We start from the raw sequence: 18,915 nt of genomic DNA, 5'->3' as shown, positions 1-18,915 counted from the left end.
TTTCAAGTGCTTCCTTCTTTCACTCGCTGAAGCTCGTTCTCTGTTGAGGGACTTAGTAAAAAAATGAAGCCTGGTCAGAAGAAAAAACTTGATCACGTTGTTTGTCAGTTCGTCCTGATGTGTGTGACACCCAACGCGGGGAACATTCTTCATGATCTGCAAAACTTCAGTCATGCTGTCTCGCTGAAGATTGTTCCAGCTGAACCACATCGTAAAAACATCTTCCAAAGCTTCAATAAATGCAAAGAACTCGACGGAAGGGTACAGAAGACCTCCTTGGTCGCAGAAATCCGTAAACGAAGAAAAACCTTCAACTGCGTCTTTAGCGGATGTTAAGAGCAGGTCAAAACATTCCCGACACTTTGTTGCCATCACCTTTTTCCGGGCCACATATCCGGCCAGGTAATACGTTAACCTGGCATCACTTGTCTGCTTTGGGTAGACATGATCGGAAAGTTCAGATTGCTCAAAGACACTCGAAGCCTCATCAAGTTTTCCCTCATCAAGTAGGGTGTCCACATGGTTGGCGGCTGCGTCCACTCCGACAAGGGACGTGAGGGCACCTCCTGCACAGTTTCCTGTGTCCAGCGCTTTGCATAAGTTATAAAAACTTGAGCAGTTAACTGCTGTTAAGAACTGGGATGAGGTGGGGTGGTCATTACAGCCGCAAAACTGCCGAATAATGCCAAACAGCTTTTCGATGGGGTCTTGGCTCAGACGTGAGGTTAGCAAATACTTGTATCCGACACGTTCAGTGAGATATTCAAAAAGCTGTAGGGTCCCTTTTATCGTGACCCGAAGGCCTTCAGCAGTGCTGCGTGACAGAAAGCCTGCTTTTGTGGGCCCTGTGTTGGCTTCCCACCTATTAATGTAATCCAGGGCATTTTGCAGCACTTTTACTCCTTCGGAGTTTTTTCTCAGTGCTGCTGTAGGCACCCTTGAGGTCATTACAGAAATCAATTTCTGCATAAAGGTGATGAACTTTTCTGTTTCCCTTACATAAGAACATGACTTAGAAATTTGCTCTCGGTACAAAAACAGACCACGCAGCACTTCGGCACTGAAGAGGTGAAAAGCATAGTTGACCTTCATCTTTTCGAAATTATTCGGATTCAGGTGAACATGTGTGATCTTGGGCATTGCCTTAAGTGTTGTTGCACACTTGTCCAATTGGTAGGCAGCTCTGATTGGTCGCACATCAACGTGACCTGCTGGAGTTTTGTAGCCCCCTTTTATGAAGCCATTTCTCACACATTTAACTAGATGGGGAAAGTCTGAAAGGAAGAACAGACGTCTACTATCGTCAGCAGGGTGCTGTACTGATGGCGTGACAGCTGCAGCCGTACCGGATATGCCAAATTGATGCCACATTGCACGGTTCCAGGATGCCCCGTCGCAAGTGACATAATCAACTCTAAGCCCTGCTTTTTCGGCCAAAACGACCGCTTCCAAAATAATCTTGGAGAGTAAATGGGCTTTTACATTTCCCCTCGATGCAAAAACACCTAAAATTTGATGCCAGGACCCGGACAAGGGTTGAAACATTACAATCATTCCATAGTCACACGGCACACTCTTGTCAAGTTCAGAAGTAAATGCACCAAGGTCCACAAAGCCATCAATTTTTCCAGTACCTGGTGCCACTCCAAAGTTTTCGGCAAGTTTCATCTCGTCTATTATCTGACCGCCGTGACGCTGAAACTCATCCATTCTTTCAGTTTTTTTTTGCAATTCGAGAGAGAACTGAGGAGTTGAAACCGAAGCTGCTCTCATACTTCTTCATAAAATTCTTGAGACAAGTGCGGCTGGGAAGCATGAGAATCTTTTCTCGGCGTGCGTGCTCGTACAGTCTTGGGCTCTTAATACGCATTATGACACATTCCAGAATCCACTCAGAACTGTAGCGCATGCCTTTAGGTGATTTTCGGCTTGCAGCGGCAAAACATTGAAGAATGCCAGCTTTTTGTTTAGGGGGAAGGCTGTCAATCTTTTTCAAAAGTACCTCTTCCTCAATCTTCTCATTTTCTGCTTTCATTTGCGAAATGATTTCGTCTAACGCTTTCACTTTATCCTTCAAGCGCCGCACAGCTTGCATTTTTGTTTTCATCTTTCGAGAAACATTTGTTTTTGACTTGTTTTTTTTTCTCCGACACCTTTGGTTGGTGAGGATTCTCCGAAGATATTTGCAGGCTACACACCGCTCAAGTGAGGTACCTGCGCACTTTTTGTTGTACAGGCTCCCATTCCATACTGTCAAGTTGGAGTTAGAGCTTGCGAACGGGAACTCTTCAAGAAATCCTGCCCCTGAACATACATGCATATCATCGTCAGCCTTGAGAACGGAAGCTGGGCCGCCAGGCTCGTCCAGATCAAGTTTCACTCCGCGCACAAACACTTCATGCGCCACACTATCGTCGGTCACAGTAAACAACACAAGCTTCTCAGCGCACAGGAGACCCATGTCTGGCCCCGGTGAACACACACTGTACGCGACCTTCAATGGCACACCACCGAACACGTGCTTTCCCCAGCTGTCTGACGGCAGGGCAACGTCCTTGTGGTTGAAAGGAACTTGAGGCTCAGAAGGCACTGTCGCAGACTCATCTGGCTCCTCACCTAGCAGTGGCTGTAGCACCTCGCTGAGCCGTTGCCGCTTTTCTGGCAGATCAAGCGGTGGGCACAACCTCTCCTTGGGATTTATTTTCCTGGGAACGGGCCTTGATAAGTAGGCAGGCACATTGGGAAAGATCGTGGGTACGGCGCCAGGCAGAAGGACCGGTCGCGTTCTCTCAAGGCGTACAGTTTTCCCGTCAATAATATGTTCAAAGTGTCGTGATACAAACTGTTTGTCGAAATGAAGCTCGCAGACAGCTGCGTTGGACTCACGCGGCTTATCTGCTCTTGGAATGTTGCGCTGCCACTGTTGAAATACGTCCGCTTCTTTGGGCACGCCGAACAACGAGACTTTTTCTTTGCACGACTTGTACCCGCTCTTGCAACCGGGTACAAAACAGTGACTCTGTCGTCGGCTCATCACTGCTTCTCAAGGCATCATTTAAATGAAGAAAACAACACGAAAGGCACGCACAACGCACGCAGTCCAGCATGCACACATGTGCTTCTCGTGGCGGCCTGACGTGTAAGCGGGAGAGCTCGCCACCTAGCGGATACATCGCCAAGCTGCCTCAAGGGTTCCATACGCGCCGCTTGGCGGTAATCACACTTCAAATATTCTAGGCACTGTGCCGCCGCCCGCCAAAACACAATGTTGCCAGACAGCAACGCCGTGCTGTTGCCCCATCTTGGTGCCCGCACTGCGTCTACGCCCGGTTGCGTTTAGTTCTCAATAATACGGCGTCGAACGATTGCGGTAGCGTGTTAAACGCTGCCGGTGAAGCCTTAGAATGCCTGGATGCTGCGTACCGCTCCGCACTAACCACAAAAGAAAGGGGGTGCGAATGTTCCGCTTCCCAGCGAGCACTGGCCGACGACATCTATGGCTGGCTCAAGTGAAGCGAGACGGCTGGGAGCCCACCAGTGCGTCTCGTATTTGCTCTGTGAGTACTGCGTATTTCGTTAACCGTTTTTTCCTGCGGCACACGTATATGTGTTTCGCGGTGTTCGCGAATGAGTAGATAACCGAAGTTGTCGTTGCTGCGTCCACGCATTGCGAGTAGGAAGCCCACAAACGGGACGCGTCCGCGCGTTCGTACGGAGACGCGCTCGCTAGTCTGAGCTGTTGCCACGCTCGCGTTCGTGTCAGCGTAACCTCAGTATTATGTCGCAAGTGTTTGTATGTGGGCTGCGAATTTCTTCGTGCGCTCACTTTGAGAACTGGGTCGCTTACGCGACCTTGAGAACCACCGCTGTCAAAAGCCCAGGTGTTGTGTGTCGGCTGGCTCCAAAATGGCGGCGCACAGAAAACTATGCTGAATTTGGTGGAAGCTGGCAACAGCGTGCCCTGTTGCCCACTGGTTTTGGCTGAGTTTCTTGAAGGCACTTATTACGATGTCTGCACCCTAAAAACAGCCGTTCATGTAGGCTCCCTAGATCAGCTGCTCATGGGGCTTAGCGCCATCTATGTGGAGAGGGAACGCTTTCGGTGGAACAAAAAATAAAGCGGAAGTGACGCGATAGCTGGTAAACAAGCGCCGTCATTTTGCGTGCGCTAGCGCGAAATTTTATCTCGCATTAATTTGAGACGAAAATGCCCCTGACCGAAGGACTCGCGCTAAGGCGATCACCGGCGAGTCCTCTACCAGTGGGTGTCAAGTAAACACCAGCTAATCTAATACCGACTCGTGACTAGATAGTGATGTTTAAGAGTACTGCCTCTCACTTTGCCTCGGATTTACAATGTAATGCATTTTTCAAAGTTGTGTTCGGCTTTCATGGCATCTTGCGCCGCTGGATTAAAGGAACAAACAGCGTATACTTGTCATAACTGCAGCGTTGCTTATTTGCTTCACATACGCCGGCTCTTTAGCATGTGCAATGCTTGTGTTCTTCAATTGTAACAGGATGAAATGACGCCTAGTCATGCCAAAATATGGCATATCCGTTTTATTCAGTGTTCACAATAGCTCAAATTTATTAGACAGCACAAAATTGTAATAAGCACAAAAAAACTGTGCGCACTACTTTTTTGCATTATGCTTGGATAAATTACCGCTACGTATGCGAATTGCAGTGTGATAGATGACTTGGCAATCTGCTCAAGGATAACGCTAATAGTAGGTACTACATGCTCAGGAAAGAAACAGGGTGGCAGGAATACTGATGCATGAAAGTCCAGTACCTTGAACGTCTTTAGTGCAGAGTCCAATGGGCAGCAGACGATGTGGATTACATTTAACGCCGAGTGCTTTCTTCGGTACCATCGAAAACGTGCTGAGCAAGGATGCAGTAGCAGCAAACATAGGCCTAGTGCCCCATGTCTTCCAGATAAGAAACAAGGGCAATGGTTTGTAATACTGTATTCAGGTATACAGTATTCCAAACCATTGCCCTTGTTTTATATCTGGAAGATATGGGTCACCAGGCATACGTTTGCTGCTACTGTATCCTTGTACAGCACATTGTTTCCGCAGGTACCAACGAAAGGACTCTGCGTTAAACGTAATCCACGTCGTTTGCTGCCCGTTGGACACTGCACTCAAACGTTCACCTACGATAAAACACACCTTACAATTTCGCACACAGCAGAAAATGCAAGTGCAGAACACTAAAACACGCGAAGGGGTGTGTCATCGCAGACGAATTTTCAAGCGTGCCTCATTGAGTGAAAAAGTTATGAGAAGGGGCTTAGCCTTGTGTAGACATGGGGCACATTGGTTCTGCTGCCATTTTTATTGCAAGATACAGGGTAAATTTACACGCATGAATTTGCATGTTACATGAGCATGTTAGACACATAGAGAAGTCCTATTCAACTTAGTGAGTGCCCAGAGTAGAGGCACAAGAACTGTCCCGAGCTCACTGCATTGTCTAAGCATTCTACCAGCTCCAAGAAACTATTTCTTTGGTCATGAAACTACCAGCCTGAAAATAGTGTGATGCAACCACACCAACCAAGAGACTCGAAATTCACAATTCATTTTCAGCAATGTTTCACAGCTCACAAAGATTTTGGTTTGCAGTCCACGAACAGGAGGGAACACCAACAATATTTACTGAAGTTTCTGGACAAGCATATAAGCAGAGCTCTCTCTAAAGGAGTACCGTCAAAGTTCCGCAAGCAGCCCCTTCGTGGAGTCCACCTGCCACGCCAGTTAAGTTACTGTAGAGTTCAATACAGAGGCACGAGATATATCCACAAGCCAATACAAGATGCAAAGCATGGCTTAACACCTTGACAATATAACAGCGTGAGTTACAAGACAGCATAATGTTTTATAGATTTTAAAATTGACAAAAATAGAAGATGCATTGCTGCAAACAAGGCAGCCCTTTGCAACAGTGACAATGTGTTGTGTTCCAAAAGCAAACGTGAAATCTTTGACCAGCAACAGCAGCATCAGGGTACCATCAGACTAGCTTCATTTACACAGAACTGGTGAAAACAAGGCAACCATCACTATGCCCTCATGCTACAAATCTCAACAGGACAGCCACCTGGAAGGACAAACATTTGAACAATGGCTCAGTGGTCTCGCAGGGCTCTGTTTAGCATGTCCCGGCAACTCTACAAAAGCTCTCAGAGTATTGAAAGCAGTGGCCATTCTCTTCCGCTTTAAAACAAGCAGAATTAAAAGAAGGCAAAACATAATAGCCTTGGTGGAAACCTGCGACATAAAAGTGAGCATTGCTGTCAGCAACTTCCTATACATGGTCAGTTGTATGACAAAGGTCTTGTATAGTTCAGCACTTGCATGCATGGCCTTCAAAAATATATACAAAAAAGGAAGCCCTGCAAGCATTACACCACAGGAGTCTCTGCAACTATTGCAGTTATTCTGGGACCAGCAAAACCGATGTGGGACTTGTTTTCATTCCAGCCAGGCGGAGAGGGGGGGGGGACCAACGCGGCTAAAGCCGAGACCAAACGGTGCAGCCCATCTCCGTCGCTTGGAAGGAGCGTGCGATAACATCCCCCACCCGGGAGGCCTGCAGTCGAAGCTACACCGTCCTTGAAAGAGAACAAAAAGTGAGGTAGTGAGGGAAATGGTCGCTCAAGCAACAACTGGTGACTGTGATCACCGGCAAACATGCTAGCTTGGCGGCCACCAGCGGGTGACTCACACACACTTCTATGTGCAGGCCTTGAAGTGGCCGTATTCTAGCACACCAGCATTTTGTACAGTTATGTCACATCGGATCTAATCTGATCCAACAAAGTTGATCTGCCAGCCTCATTTCATATAGCATTACAATTCGCTGCTATCGCATTCCTTGTTTCACCCTTGCGGTGAAACTGCGACTTTTAGAGGGGCCCTGAAACACTTTTTCAAGTAACCATGGAATGAGTTCACTGGAAGAGCTTATTGCCTCACAAACTCAACGCTGCAAAAAAAAAAAGAAGAATCCGTCTAGTGCGAGCGGAGTTGCAAAGATTTGTCGCATGCTGCTATCGCATTTTCTATTCTCTCGTCCGGACGAAAGCACTGGAAACTGAGCAGGGAGGGATGGCAGGAAGCAAAGAAAATACGTCACGCCTCGTGACCTTGAGCACTCTTTTCTTTCTTCTACGGTGCGGCTTTTTTAGTGTGATCGCACACGTGGGCAAGTTGCGGCCTCCCGGGGCGATTTCTGTAATGACCGAGTGCGACATGTTTAATTCAGCCAATGGCTAATAGATGGCTTTCTACGAGTGATTTTAAAGCACCTTCCATCATTTGTCAAGAGAAGAGGAAGCAATCTTTAGCTGACTTTCATAGCTTTTTGTGAATTCCAGGTTGCGTGCAGCGCTATAATATTTGGCTCGCGTGTTCTTCAGAGCCTCTACTACCGATCCGCAGCATTTCCTGACCATGCTCAAAAAGTGTTATGCCGGGGTCCACCACAGCTCCACCGACATATCTGTCATGAATATGACTCAATAAAGTATATACTAACAAATGGCAATGGGAAAAAAAAGCTACGAAGAAGAGTTCTGTTGCAGGGCATCAAACCAGCAACCTATCACTCTGCAGCACATACCACTAAGCCGCAGAACGTACATCGTCAAGAGCGTCAACAGCAAGCAATTAATATATGCCCTGTACCATTTGGTAGTCCTCAGAGCTTCACAACTTGAGTGCGTTTTCATTATCAGTAGCAAGATGGCGCCTCGAGCTCGCATTCAGCACGCTCTGAAGGTCGTCGCCTCCTTCCTCTACGCTTTTCACCTTTTGATGAGCGCCGCCTCCTCAAGATTGTCTCTCCTGCGCACGCACTTATCAGACGTTTGATTCAGCAGAGCACGAATGCACAGTCACTCCGCTCGCTGCCACGCTTACGAAAGAAGCACGCTGTTCATACACCAAGTAAGGATTGTTGAAGTTCGCATTCGTCTTCTGTATTTTTTGAGGGTTTGAACAGCGCACTTTAAGTGTCGAGACGTTACAGCTCTCAGTCCGTGCCCGTCCTGTGTACGCTCGTTTCGTGCACGTTTTCTGCTTGAGGTAAGCGCTGCAACTTTCTAGCAGCTTGCAATTCTTCGCGTCACTTTGCAATTCGTTACTGTAGCATTCATTTCTTTGTCCTTGCGTCAAAACAGTGAACAATAAACGCTTAACTACTACTGTGCATACACATTTCACTTTCGTGTTACAATACCGATTCTCAGAGAGAGGAATAAGCCACTTTTCTTTTTCGTTATGCACAGACACTCTTTTCTTTTTTGACCAGAACGCACGAGTGTCAAACCACCGAGTCGGCAAGCGCGAAGCGCAGCGGCCAAATGAACAAGAATATTGCACATGCGCTCAATGAGCAGTGATCTGCACCTGTCTTTGCCAGGCTGTTCCAGGAACAGGACACCAACCCCGCTTCTTTTGAGCACCATTACTGCCATCATTTCTTTCCTTTTCTCAATGCTGCCACCAAGTTGTAAAAGAAGTTTCAGCAGAAGGGTGAAACGATGAACACACCAGCAACAAATGGTCAGGCTGGCAGCCAACTCTTTTAAATCTGGTATCGTGCAACTCTACAAAATGCTGGTGTAAAAGAATACAGCTGCGCTAAAAAGAGAGGCTCTTCTTGCAGTCTTTTCGCATGTAGAAGGGTTCACAATCCATTCGCACTGATGCCCGCTGCGTCCGCAGGCGCCTAGCAATCGAGACCTGGCCCTTAGAATCAAAGTTCACGGCTGCTGCTGGAGCGAGCCTTTAAGAAACCGAAACTACAACCATTCCGAATAAATAAACAGAAGGTGCTTCAGACACTTCTCAAGGCACGGCGCTTGATGGCTTTCGCACCTTGCCGCTAAATTGCGGTGTTGCGGCCCAGTACGGCACTGATAAGCAAGTTTGGCGCAGCAGGAGTGGTTCAGCGCAGGTAAACAAGTTTGGCGCACAATGGCGCAAATGGCACAGTTGTTCGACCCAGGACATCGGCAACCCTGTTCTCGGCGTGTTCCTTCATTAACGCTGAAAGAGTCTACTGCTCGACACAAGAATGTGGGTACAAACAGGTGGCAGTTCCTTATTTCACAAAGACATGCAGATGCATACATACTATACGGCTGCACATAGTGGCTACTGCGTCATGACAATACCACTCTTCATTCAGATGGTCAGGAGAGTAAAACATTCCATGCATCTGAATGCTCAGAACGAGAGACAAACATTTTCATGGGACTGGTCACGCTTGTAAGGCTGCTTTGTATTAGCAACCACTTCAAAGAACAGTGCAATCACTGCGTCGTCAAGGCTAAAAACGGCACAACGCTAAAAACAAATTTCGCGCCCAGAGCTAAAAAAAATGTATCCCGTGCCATTCCAAAATACAACAGTTGTTACGCTTAGCTTACTAAGCACGAAAGCGAAAAAATATATATATGCATATAAATAATGGGGCCAGCTGGGGAATGTGTCCAAGATGCTAACAATTGGAGCCTAGGCGGGACAAGAGTCCGCAGCGCCAAAACTGCAAATAAAAGCGGAAAGGCACTATTCCGAAAGTGGCCCGGGAAGCACTACGCGTTATGTGAACTCAAGCATGCAACAGTTAAGAGATGGCCTCACAGCCAGTCCTCGTGCTGCCCACAATAACACAGCACCTGGAAAAAACAAAAAAAGGGGGGGAGACTGGAGACCGGACCAGTCTGTCGCCACAAGCACGTTAAAACTCAAGCGCAGACGGCACAGAAGTGTCCCTTTTCAAAGTCTCAGAAAGGTCGCTAGTCTTTGAAGACGTGTGTCGCGACACTAGCAGTGGTCGTCAGTGGAAAGACGTTCCGGCTTCTCTGAACACCTTCAATGCGTTTTCAGCTGAATATTTCCAAGCGTCAGGGCACCAAAAAGCGTTTAAAAAAATGTCACAGTTCCGACCGCTTCCACAGTGCAGGCCATGCCACACGGGAGCGACAACCGGCTCGTCAACTAAACGCCCAGGCGCATTCTTCATGGGTTGCGCCTGTTCGTTTAGTGCAGGTGAAACCAATTGGCCGGCTGCTGGGGCCGGTTTGCCACCAGGAAAGCAGTACGGGAAGTTGGAGTCGCTGCTGATATCTACTGTGGCAGACTCGAGGTGCTCATGCTTTTCAGCATTGTTCTTCTCACGGACTGAGCACCGCTTCTTATGCTGCCTGGCACCACTGAAAATGAGAGATAGGTTAGGTTAATTTAGTTTTGATGGCACAAAAGCAGCTAAGGCTATGCTGCGCCAGACACAAGACTTTCAGGTATGGACACTAAAAAGATTAGATTTTAAGGCTTATTTAACAGGTTACATTCTTTCAGAAAGTTTAGCAAGCCAGGCAGAGGTACTAGAGGGTCATCTCCTAGGAACAAAGCAGGATGTAAAGGTACGTGTTGTTTGTATATCTTGCTGAAATGTTTTTGTCTCTGTGTTTCAATGGTAGGGCATGTGATTAGGATGTGCATAAGTGTTAACGCTTCTTGGCATTTTTCACACGGTTCTTCCTTTGCGAGTAAGAAGTTGTGTGTCAAGTGTGCGTGTCCAATGCGAAGTCGGCATAATACAACTTCAATAAACCGTTGCTGGTGACGGCAGGTCTTCCATTCCCCCGAGTGTGGGTTTCACCCGGTGGAGCTTATTGTTCGTGCAGTTGTCCCATTGCTTTTGCCATTTTGCTAGTAGGGCCAGGCGGATCGTTCTCTGGATATCTTTAAGGGGAATTTTTACTTTTGTTACTATTTTATGGGCTGCCTGGGAAGCATACTTATCTGCTTTTTCGTTTCCGGGTATCCCAACATGACTTGGGACCCAGCAAAAACGGATGCAGGTTGCCTGGCTGTTTAAGTATACCATGTTTAGAATGTCGCCTACTATAGGCTCACATTCGGATTTTATATGTAGTGCTTTTAGTGTGCTTAGTGAGTCGGTGTATATGATTACTTTCTTGTATTTTTCAGCGATGATTTTCCGAACTGCTTCACTCAAGGCATAAGCTTCAGCTGAAAAAATAGAAAAACTACGAGGTACTTTCACAGAAATTGCGCTTTTCGTCGTCACAATCCCAATAACCACGTGGTCCTCCGTTTTTGAGCCATCTGTGTAAAATTCTTCGTAATCCCTATATTCGTGCTAAAGTGTATAAAATTCTTGGACTATGTGTTCTGGTGGGGTGCTTTTTTTTGTTGAAACGGCTTAGTGAAAATTCGCATAGCTGTGACAGGTCAAACCATGGCAGCAGTCTTGGTGGTTTAATAGCGACATCTAGTGATCCATCAGGGATGGTATAAAAGCGGCAGTATTCCTCGAAACGTAGGACAAGTGGTTTCATTAGGTTCGGTTTGTTGAGGTAGTGTGAGCGCGAGTCACATTTTGCGGCAATTTCATAGCAGATGTGTTCAGGTGACGACCTTATTTTTAAAACATATGACAAGGTTAGTAATGCTCTTCGATCACATAGAGGGGGCTCATTGCATTCTACGTATAGAGTTTGCACAGGTGATGTTCTGTAAGCGCCACTTGACAGACGGAGACCGAGGTTGTGTATAGGGTCGAGACGGCGGATGTATGAGTTTCGCGCCGAGTCGTAGACTATGCATCCGTAGTCTAAAATGCTGCGTACAAGAGATCGGTAAATACGTATACGGCAGAGTCGATCGGAACCCCAGTGTTTATGGGAGAGTACTTTGAGCACATTGAGTGCTCTGTTTGCCTTAGTTTTCAATGCATTTATGTGTGGTAGAAAGTTTAGTTTTCGGTTGAATGTAATTCTTAGAAATTTGTGTTCTTGTTTTACCGGCATGTTGATGTTGCATAGTTTGAGCGCGGGTTCAGGGAACAATCCTCTCTTTTGCGTAAAGAGAACAGCTGTGGTTTTTTGGGCTGAAAAGCGGAAACCATTTTGGTCGGCCAATTTCATAAGCCGATTTATTGTAATCTGGAGTTGCCTTTCACAGGATGATAGGCTGGAGGCTCGGCATGCAATTTGCAGATCATCAACATAGATGGAGTGCATGACTGTACGGGGTATAGCCCTGTTGATGGATTTCATTTTCACTATAAACAGGGTGGTGCTCAAAACGCAGCCCTGTGGCACACCATTTTCTTGGACAAATATTCGTGACAGTAACGTACCCAAACGTACTTAAAAAAGTTCTATTCGATAAAAAATCGTGTAAGCAGTTCAGCATTCTTCCGCGAATCCCAAAGTTAGCTAGATCTCTGAGAATTCCGTATCTCCAAGTTGTGTCATATGCTTTCTCTAAGTCAAAGAAGACCGAGAGACAGAACTGTTTGTGTAGAAATGCTTGTCGTATTTCTTGTTCCAGCCTAACAATGTGATCAGTGGTGGAACAGCCCTTTTTGTATCCGCACTAGTGTGCGTCTATTAGGTGCTCCGATTCCAGAGTGAAAGTAAGTCTAATATTTATGATGCTTTCGTTAGTTTTTGCAAGGCAAATTGTTAATGCAATGGGTCTATAGCTACTTGGGGTTGTGGGGGGTTTACCAGGTTTTAGGAATCGTATGACAATGGCTTTTTTCCAATCTTCAGGCATTATGCCAGAGTCCCATATTTTGTTGAAGAATTGGAGAAGTGCCTTCGCGGATGCTTGGGATAGGTGTGCCAACATTGCGTAGTGTATCTGGTCAGACCCTGTTGCCGTTTTTTTACCGGCAGAAAGTACCCTGTTCAATTCGTGCAGCGTAAGCGGAAGGTTATAACTTTCATTTGAGGTACTGCTAGTAGGCAATTTTTGTTTCTGTGCATTTTCTTTATATCTCAGGAATGTATTGGTGTAATTTGCTGAGCATGATACCTTATAAAAGTGTTCTCCTAATAGGTTGGCCTGGTCTTCTAATGTTGATTGTGTCTCTGGACTTGTAAGCAGTGGTATTGTGTAGGAGGAGTACTCTCCCTTGAACTTCCTTACCTGGTCCCAGATGTGTTTAGATGTCACTGAACTGTTAATTGATGATATGTATTTTTGCCATGGATCCTTTTCTGCCTGTCTTCAAATAAATCGGGCTCTGGCTTTTGCCTGTTTGAAGTTGATGAGGTTGGCGTAGGTGGGGTATCTTCGTAGAATTCCCCAGGCCTTATTTTGTAGTTTTTTGGCATCAGTACACTCGTTTGTCTACCAAGGGTTGAATTTCTTGCGTACGATGCCAGATGATTGCGGTATTGCTTTTTCTGCTGCTAAGATTAAAACTTTGGCGAACTCTTCGTTTAGTTCCTCAACAGAAAGCTCCGATGAGAAAACTTCATCGAGCTTAGCGTTTTCTGTGAAAACTGTCCAGTTCGCGAGCCGTAGTTTCCACCAGTGCGGCCTGCTTGTTAGAGTTGGGTAAGATGGTATAAGTTTATTATGCCGGGTTGATGATTACTACCATAAGACGTGTTGACGACGTCCCATTTAAAATCACTAAAAATACACGATGAACACATGGCGAGATCTAAGCAACTAAATGTGCGCGAGGTTGGTGAAAAGTAGGTAAAAGCACCGGAATTAAGAAGGCAGATGTCATTTGATAAAATGAAATCTTCCATGGCTCGCCCTCTTGCGTCAGTTTCGTCGCTACCCCAAAGAGTTGAAGGAGCATTCAATCCCCAACTAAGATAAATGGTTGTGGCAACTGTTCCACTATATTTTCTAGGTTCTTGGTGGTGAAAAGGGTGTGAGGTGGGATATACAGTAAGCAGATGGTGATGGTTTTGTATGATAGGATGGTGACGGCTACGGCCTCGAAAGGTGTGTTTATTTGGACACCTCGCGTAGGAGTGCTGCCCTGCACCACTATGGCTACTTCCTGAAAGACGGTTGCAATGTTCGCGGTCCTTTTGGGCAACTTTGAAGCCTTTTAGGAAATGGCTGTGTTTTGCACCAAGATTTGTCTCTTGGAGGCAAAAGGCTACTGGTGAGAATTTGTTAATGATGTCCTTTATGTCACCTAAGTTATGAATTAAGCCTCTACAGTTCCAATGTACGATAAAAGCCATGGCAGAATAAAGTTAAGTAAATATACTTCTGGGGATTGATCGGTATAAAAGATGATAGGTGACAATATTAAGAAATAGAAATAGAGAGAAATACGATAACTATTACGGTTATCGCTATCTTATTGTGGTTACTGGGACTTTGTTCTTGTCCTGTTTGGTACGCTAGAGAGAGCGCTTGTCCTTCGGTGTCGATGACACCGGAGTTTTGTGGTCGATCTCCATTGCCTTGTCTGGGGCGCTGGAAGATCGAGAGTGAGGCGCTGAGAAACGGATCTCAGGCCTTGGCACTCTATTGAGTTTAGGGCCCAGGGAGACCGGAGTCTGCGCGCCCTTTTATGTGCATGGAGCAGCTGGCGCTGCTTCTTTTACGGGGGCGGTTTGAGTCACCATAGAACCACTGGGTGTGGTAGCGGTCGACTCCTGAGGCCTTTGTGACGCTGCCCCCGACTGCGTCACATCGGCGTAACTTCTGTGGAAAAGGTACGATAGCCGTGTTCGCGCTTCGCTGAATGATATTTTTTCTTTGACGGTAAGAGCGATGACTTCTTTTTCTTTTTTCCAGCATGGGCATGACCGGGAATATGCTGGGTATTCCCCATCACAGTTTTTACAGTGGGGTGAGGATGAACAGTTTTCTGATTTGTGGTCGTTTGCGCTGCATTCTGCGCATGTTTCTTTGCCTCTGCAAGAGTGCGAGGCGTGTCCGAATCTCTGACATTTGAAACAGCGTCTGGGGTTGGGAATGTAGGGTCTGACATTTATTTTGAAGTACCCAGCCTTAAGAGAGGTGGGAATTTCTCATGTTCCAAAGGTTAGTATTACGTGTTTGGCGGGCACTTCCCGATTATTGTGACGGATTACAATTCTTTGGACTTTGATGACGTTTTGGTCGTGGAAACCTTCGAGGAGCTTTTAGTCACTAAGGCCTAAGAAGTCTTCCTCAGAGATTACTCCCCTGCTGGTGTTTAGAGAGCGATGGACCGAAACGGTGACAGCTGTTTCTCCAATGCTGGTTAGTTGGGATAGCTTAGGCACTTGGTCTTTTTCGGTTAGCTCCAAAAGAAGGGCACCGCTTGACAATTTGGATGCTTTGTATGTGGGTCCTATTTTTTTCTTTTAGGCACTTGGCCACCAAAAATGGGGATAATTTTCTTAGAGGTGTGCTGTCACTGTGGATAATGTGGTACTTCGCGAAAGTAACTTTAGTTTCTTTCGAGATGTGATAACTTGCTTCGGTGCGGCCTCTCTTGCGAGACTGATCAAGGTCGGCGGATGCTTGTAAAGCCATACAAGTATGAATGTGTTCGGTAACAGCAGCGACCACCCACCACGGAGCCCAAGAAGGGGACGCGGTTTGATTTGTTAAAACAAACCCTCCCGACGCCAGCCGTACGCTGTCACTATAACCCAATGTAATTATCCAAGGTGGGATACCTACACAAGGTTAACCCTTGCCGCCATGAATATCGGAAGTAAACGGAAGAGAGTAGAAGACAGGACAGATAAATAGTAAGAGATAAAGACGAAGATGTAGGGAGAGAGAGATAGGAAAAGGCGACTGCCGATTTCCTCTGGGTGGGTCAGCCCAGGGGTGCCGTCTACGTGAAGCCGGGGCAAAAGGGGTGTGTTGCCTCTGCCGGGGGGCCTTAAAGGTCCAATCACCCAGCGTCAGCTCAACCCCCAGGATCCCCTTTTCCCCGGACACGGCAAAGCCACGCACGGCTAGGCGTGGGAGGGAGTCAAAACTCCCCCGTTAGCTCGGGTCCATGGTGTCGCTACACACCAAACGCCTACTTGCGCAGGCGCCCCTGCGGGGGCCGCATTCGAAAAGAGGTTGCTCACAAGACCACATGATGCAAAGGCATCTCTGAGGCCAAGTTATACTCTCCCAAGGTCTCAAGCTGAACGCAGTTTAAAGGTCTCAAAGAAAGTAACGATGCTTCTTGATTGCCGGAACCGCCATCGCTAATCGTACGTAAGACACCACTGTGCATCTAGCAGTCGCATCCATGTGCCACAGAAAAGCACGCGTTTGTAATTGTCATTGTGTGAAAGGGGCAGCAAGAACGGTCTGTGCAGAAAGTAAGTCAGCCACAAGTGTTGCTGTGGTAAGCAAATCACACAGTTGTTGCAAAAAGAAAGCAGGACAGTACACCTGCCACACCACGTAAACATAGCATACAATTGGGTTGGCAAGTTATCGTATCACATACTTTGGGTGGATACAATTGGTAGATGATGAAAACTGTACACACAGTAGCTCAATAATTTTAATGTAGAGGAATTCTCACTGGAGTTGGCTGATCTTGCATAGTGATAGATAATGATGGCTAATACTGCGCAAACAATGGCTAAGTGATGGGTTGTGTTGGTTAAAGTGTTGGAAATTCCGCCACAGCATCCCTCACCATGTCGTCGATTCGACATGGGAAACACCAAGACTTAATATTTTTATTAATATTGCTACGTGCCAGTGCATGGAGCTGAAGAAGACGAAGCAGATAGACTGGCACGAGCTAATCTGTGTGGCTGGCGCTGCTCGCCTAACCGTCTGTAAATACATCGGTGACTACCCCTCTGAGTCAGTCTCCTTCACGTAACATATTTGGTGGAGTTGTGCGATCCCCGTCCTCGCCACGGAACTCCGAAGCGGACGCTCACTCGCGGCTTACAACATGACCACCCAAGACTCGGCTACATCCTCTCCGGTCGCTCCCCCTTCTGCCCGACCTGTCAACCCAGCGCCCGCAACAACATTCGTGACGCTTCCCGCGCTCAAAGACCCCGGCGTGTTCTCGGGCAGCGAGGGTTCCGACGTCGACCAGTGGCTACGCCTCTACGAACGCGTCAGCGCCACTTACAGGTGGGATCCCACTCTTATGCTGGCAAACGTCATCTTTTATCTCGACGGAACACCTCGTGTTTGGTTTGATAACCACGAGCATGACATAACAAGCTGGGACAGCTTCAAGGCAAAGATCCGTGAGCTTTTTGGCAACATCTCTGGTCGTCGTGAAGCTGCGAAAAATGAGTTGTCGACTCGCGCACAATCTTCCACGGAGCCCTACATCGGTTATATTCAGGCTGTCCTTTCACTATGCCGCCAAGCTGACGAAAATATGTCTGAACCTGAAAAAGTTGCCCATATCCTAAAGGGTATCGCCGACGATGCGTTCAACTTGTTGGTATTCAACAATGTGTCGTCTGTTGATGCCATCATTCAAGAATGCCGCCGGTTCCAACAAGCTAAAAGCAGACGCATCTCCCATCAGTTCCAGCGCCTCCCGAACACCACTGCGACGTCCTCATGTCTCGACACATATCATCCACCAGACAACTGTGACAACTTGACGCGAATCGTCAGGCGGGAGCTTGAAGCGGCTGCTCCAGCTAAGGTGGGAACAACGTCCCCTGACCCCTCTCCGCCAATTACGTTGCCTCTCATTCAAGCAGTCGTCCGGCAGGAAATCGCCAGCTTGGGAATTCACTCTATCTCACCGCCTACCCGCACCGACTACCAGCCCCGATACACGCCTGCACGTCCCTTCCCGACCGGCTCTCCCTCAACGTTCCGTAATCCGTCCGCATGGCGAACACACGATGACAAGCCGATATGCTTCTCGTGTCACAGAATCGGGCACATTTCTCGCCATTGCAGAAGTCGCTGGGGTCCTCCTGCACAACCGTCCTCTCGTCCCTTATATGCACGTCCTGCCTATCGCCATGAGACCAACCGCGACCATTTTGCCCAGGAACCTGCTTCTGAACGCCGCTACTCCCGCTCTCCATCCCCCCAACGTCGCCAGTCTCGTTCTCCACAGCCCCGCCGACCATGTTCCCCCGCCTTCCCACGAGGTTCTCCGACGGAAAACTAAGCGTTGCAGCCCCCGGAGGTGGCGCTGCATCGCTCGGACTGACCGAAAATCCTCTTTTGACGATACCGACAAAACGGAACCTCATAGACGTACAAGTAGACGGCCTACATGTCACTGCTCTTGTCGACACCGGCGCCCAACTTTCCGTGATGACGAGTGATTTTCGCCGCAAGCTCAAGAAGGTTCTCACACCTGCGACCACCCAGTTCGTCCGTGTTGCGGATGGTGGCATAGCATCGATCGTTGGAATGTGCTCCGCTCGTGTGAGCATTGCGGATCGACACACAGTTGTTCTCTTCACCGTCCTTGATAAATGCCCCCACGACGTAATCTTAGGCCTCGACTTCCTATCCGCGCATTCTGCCCTCATAGACTGTTCAACCAGTACGCTCCGTCTACACTTGCCCGCAACAGAACCTCTTACACAACGGCCGAGTCGCCTCTGCACAACGGGACACGCGCGCCTCCCTCCACAGACACTGACCTACATAGAGCTCGTCTCAATACCACCAGTTCCCGACGGTGACTATGTTCTGACCCCTATTACCGATGTTCTCATAAGCCGTGGCATTACATTACCGCACACCATTCTGTCCGTCGCAGGAAATTCTACGTGCCTCCCAGTTGTCAACTTTAGCTTGACACCTCAAGTTTTGCCGCAAGGGATGTCTTTAGTGTTGCTCTGCACCTTAGAAGACAATGCGGTAGATGTTTTCGCGATGGCCGCCCCTTCTGAACCCCACGCTCAACATCAGTCTGCCACTTGCTCCGACAGCGCTATTACTTCGATGATCGCTTCCAACTTAACACCGCAGCAGACTGATGAGCTCCACCGGGTTCTGCTGTCCTACATCGACGTATTTGACATCAGCGGCCGTCCGTTGGGGAAAGCTACCGGTATGAGCCACCGCATAAACACTGGTAATGAGCATCCTATTCATAGGCGCCCATATCGGGTGTCGGCGGCCGAGCGTCACATCATCC

At 47.7% G+C, this 18,915-nt stretch overlaps 1 long non-coding RNA gene across 1 annotated transcript in view; it reads right to left on the bottom strand.

Moving 5' to 3' along the window:
* Positions 1–5,334: 5,334 nt before the first annotated feature.
* LOC142769081 (uncharacterized) overlaps positions 5,335–18,915 on the bottom strand; it is a 42,508-nt gene continuing 28,927 nt past the window's right edge. The window contains exon 2 of the long non-coding RNA XR_012885644.1: positions 5,335–6,628. This is a non-coding gene — a long non-coding RNA (uncharacterized LOC142769081). The remainder of the gene's footprint in view (positions 6,629–18,915) is intronic.

Source organism: Rhipicephalus microplus, chromosome 8, assembly GCF_043290135.1.
Source record: "Rhipicephalus microplus isolate Deutch F79 chromosome 8, USDA_Rmic, whole genome shotgun sequence".
Lineage (NCBI taxonomy): Eukaryota > Metazoa > Arthropoda > Arachnida > Ixodida > Ixodidae > Rhipicephalus > Rhipicephalus microplus.
This window is presented reverse-complemented; position numbering and strand designations above follow the sequence as displayed.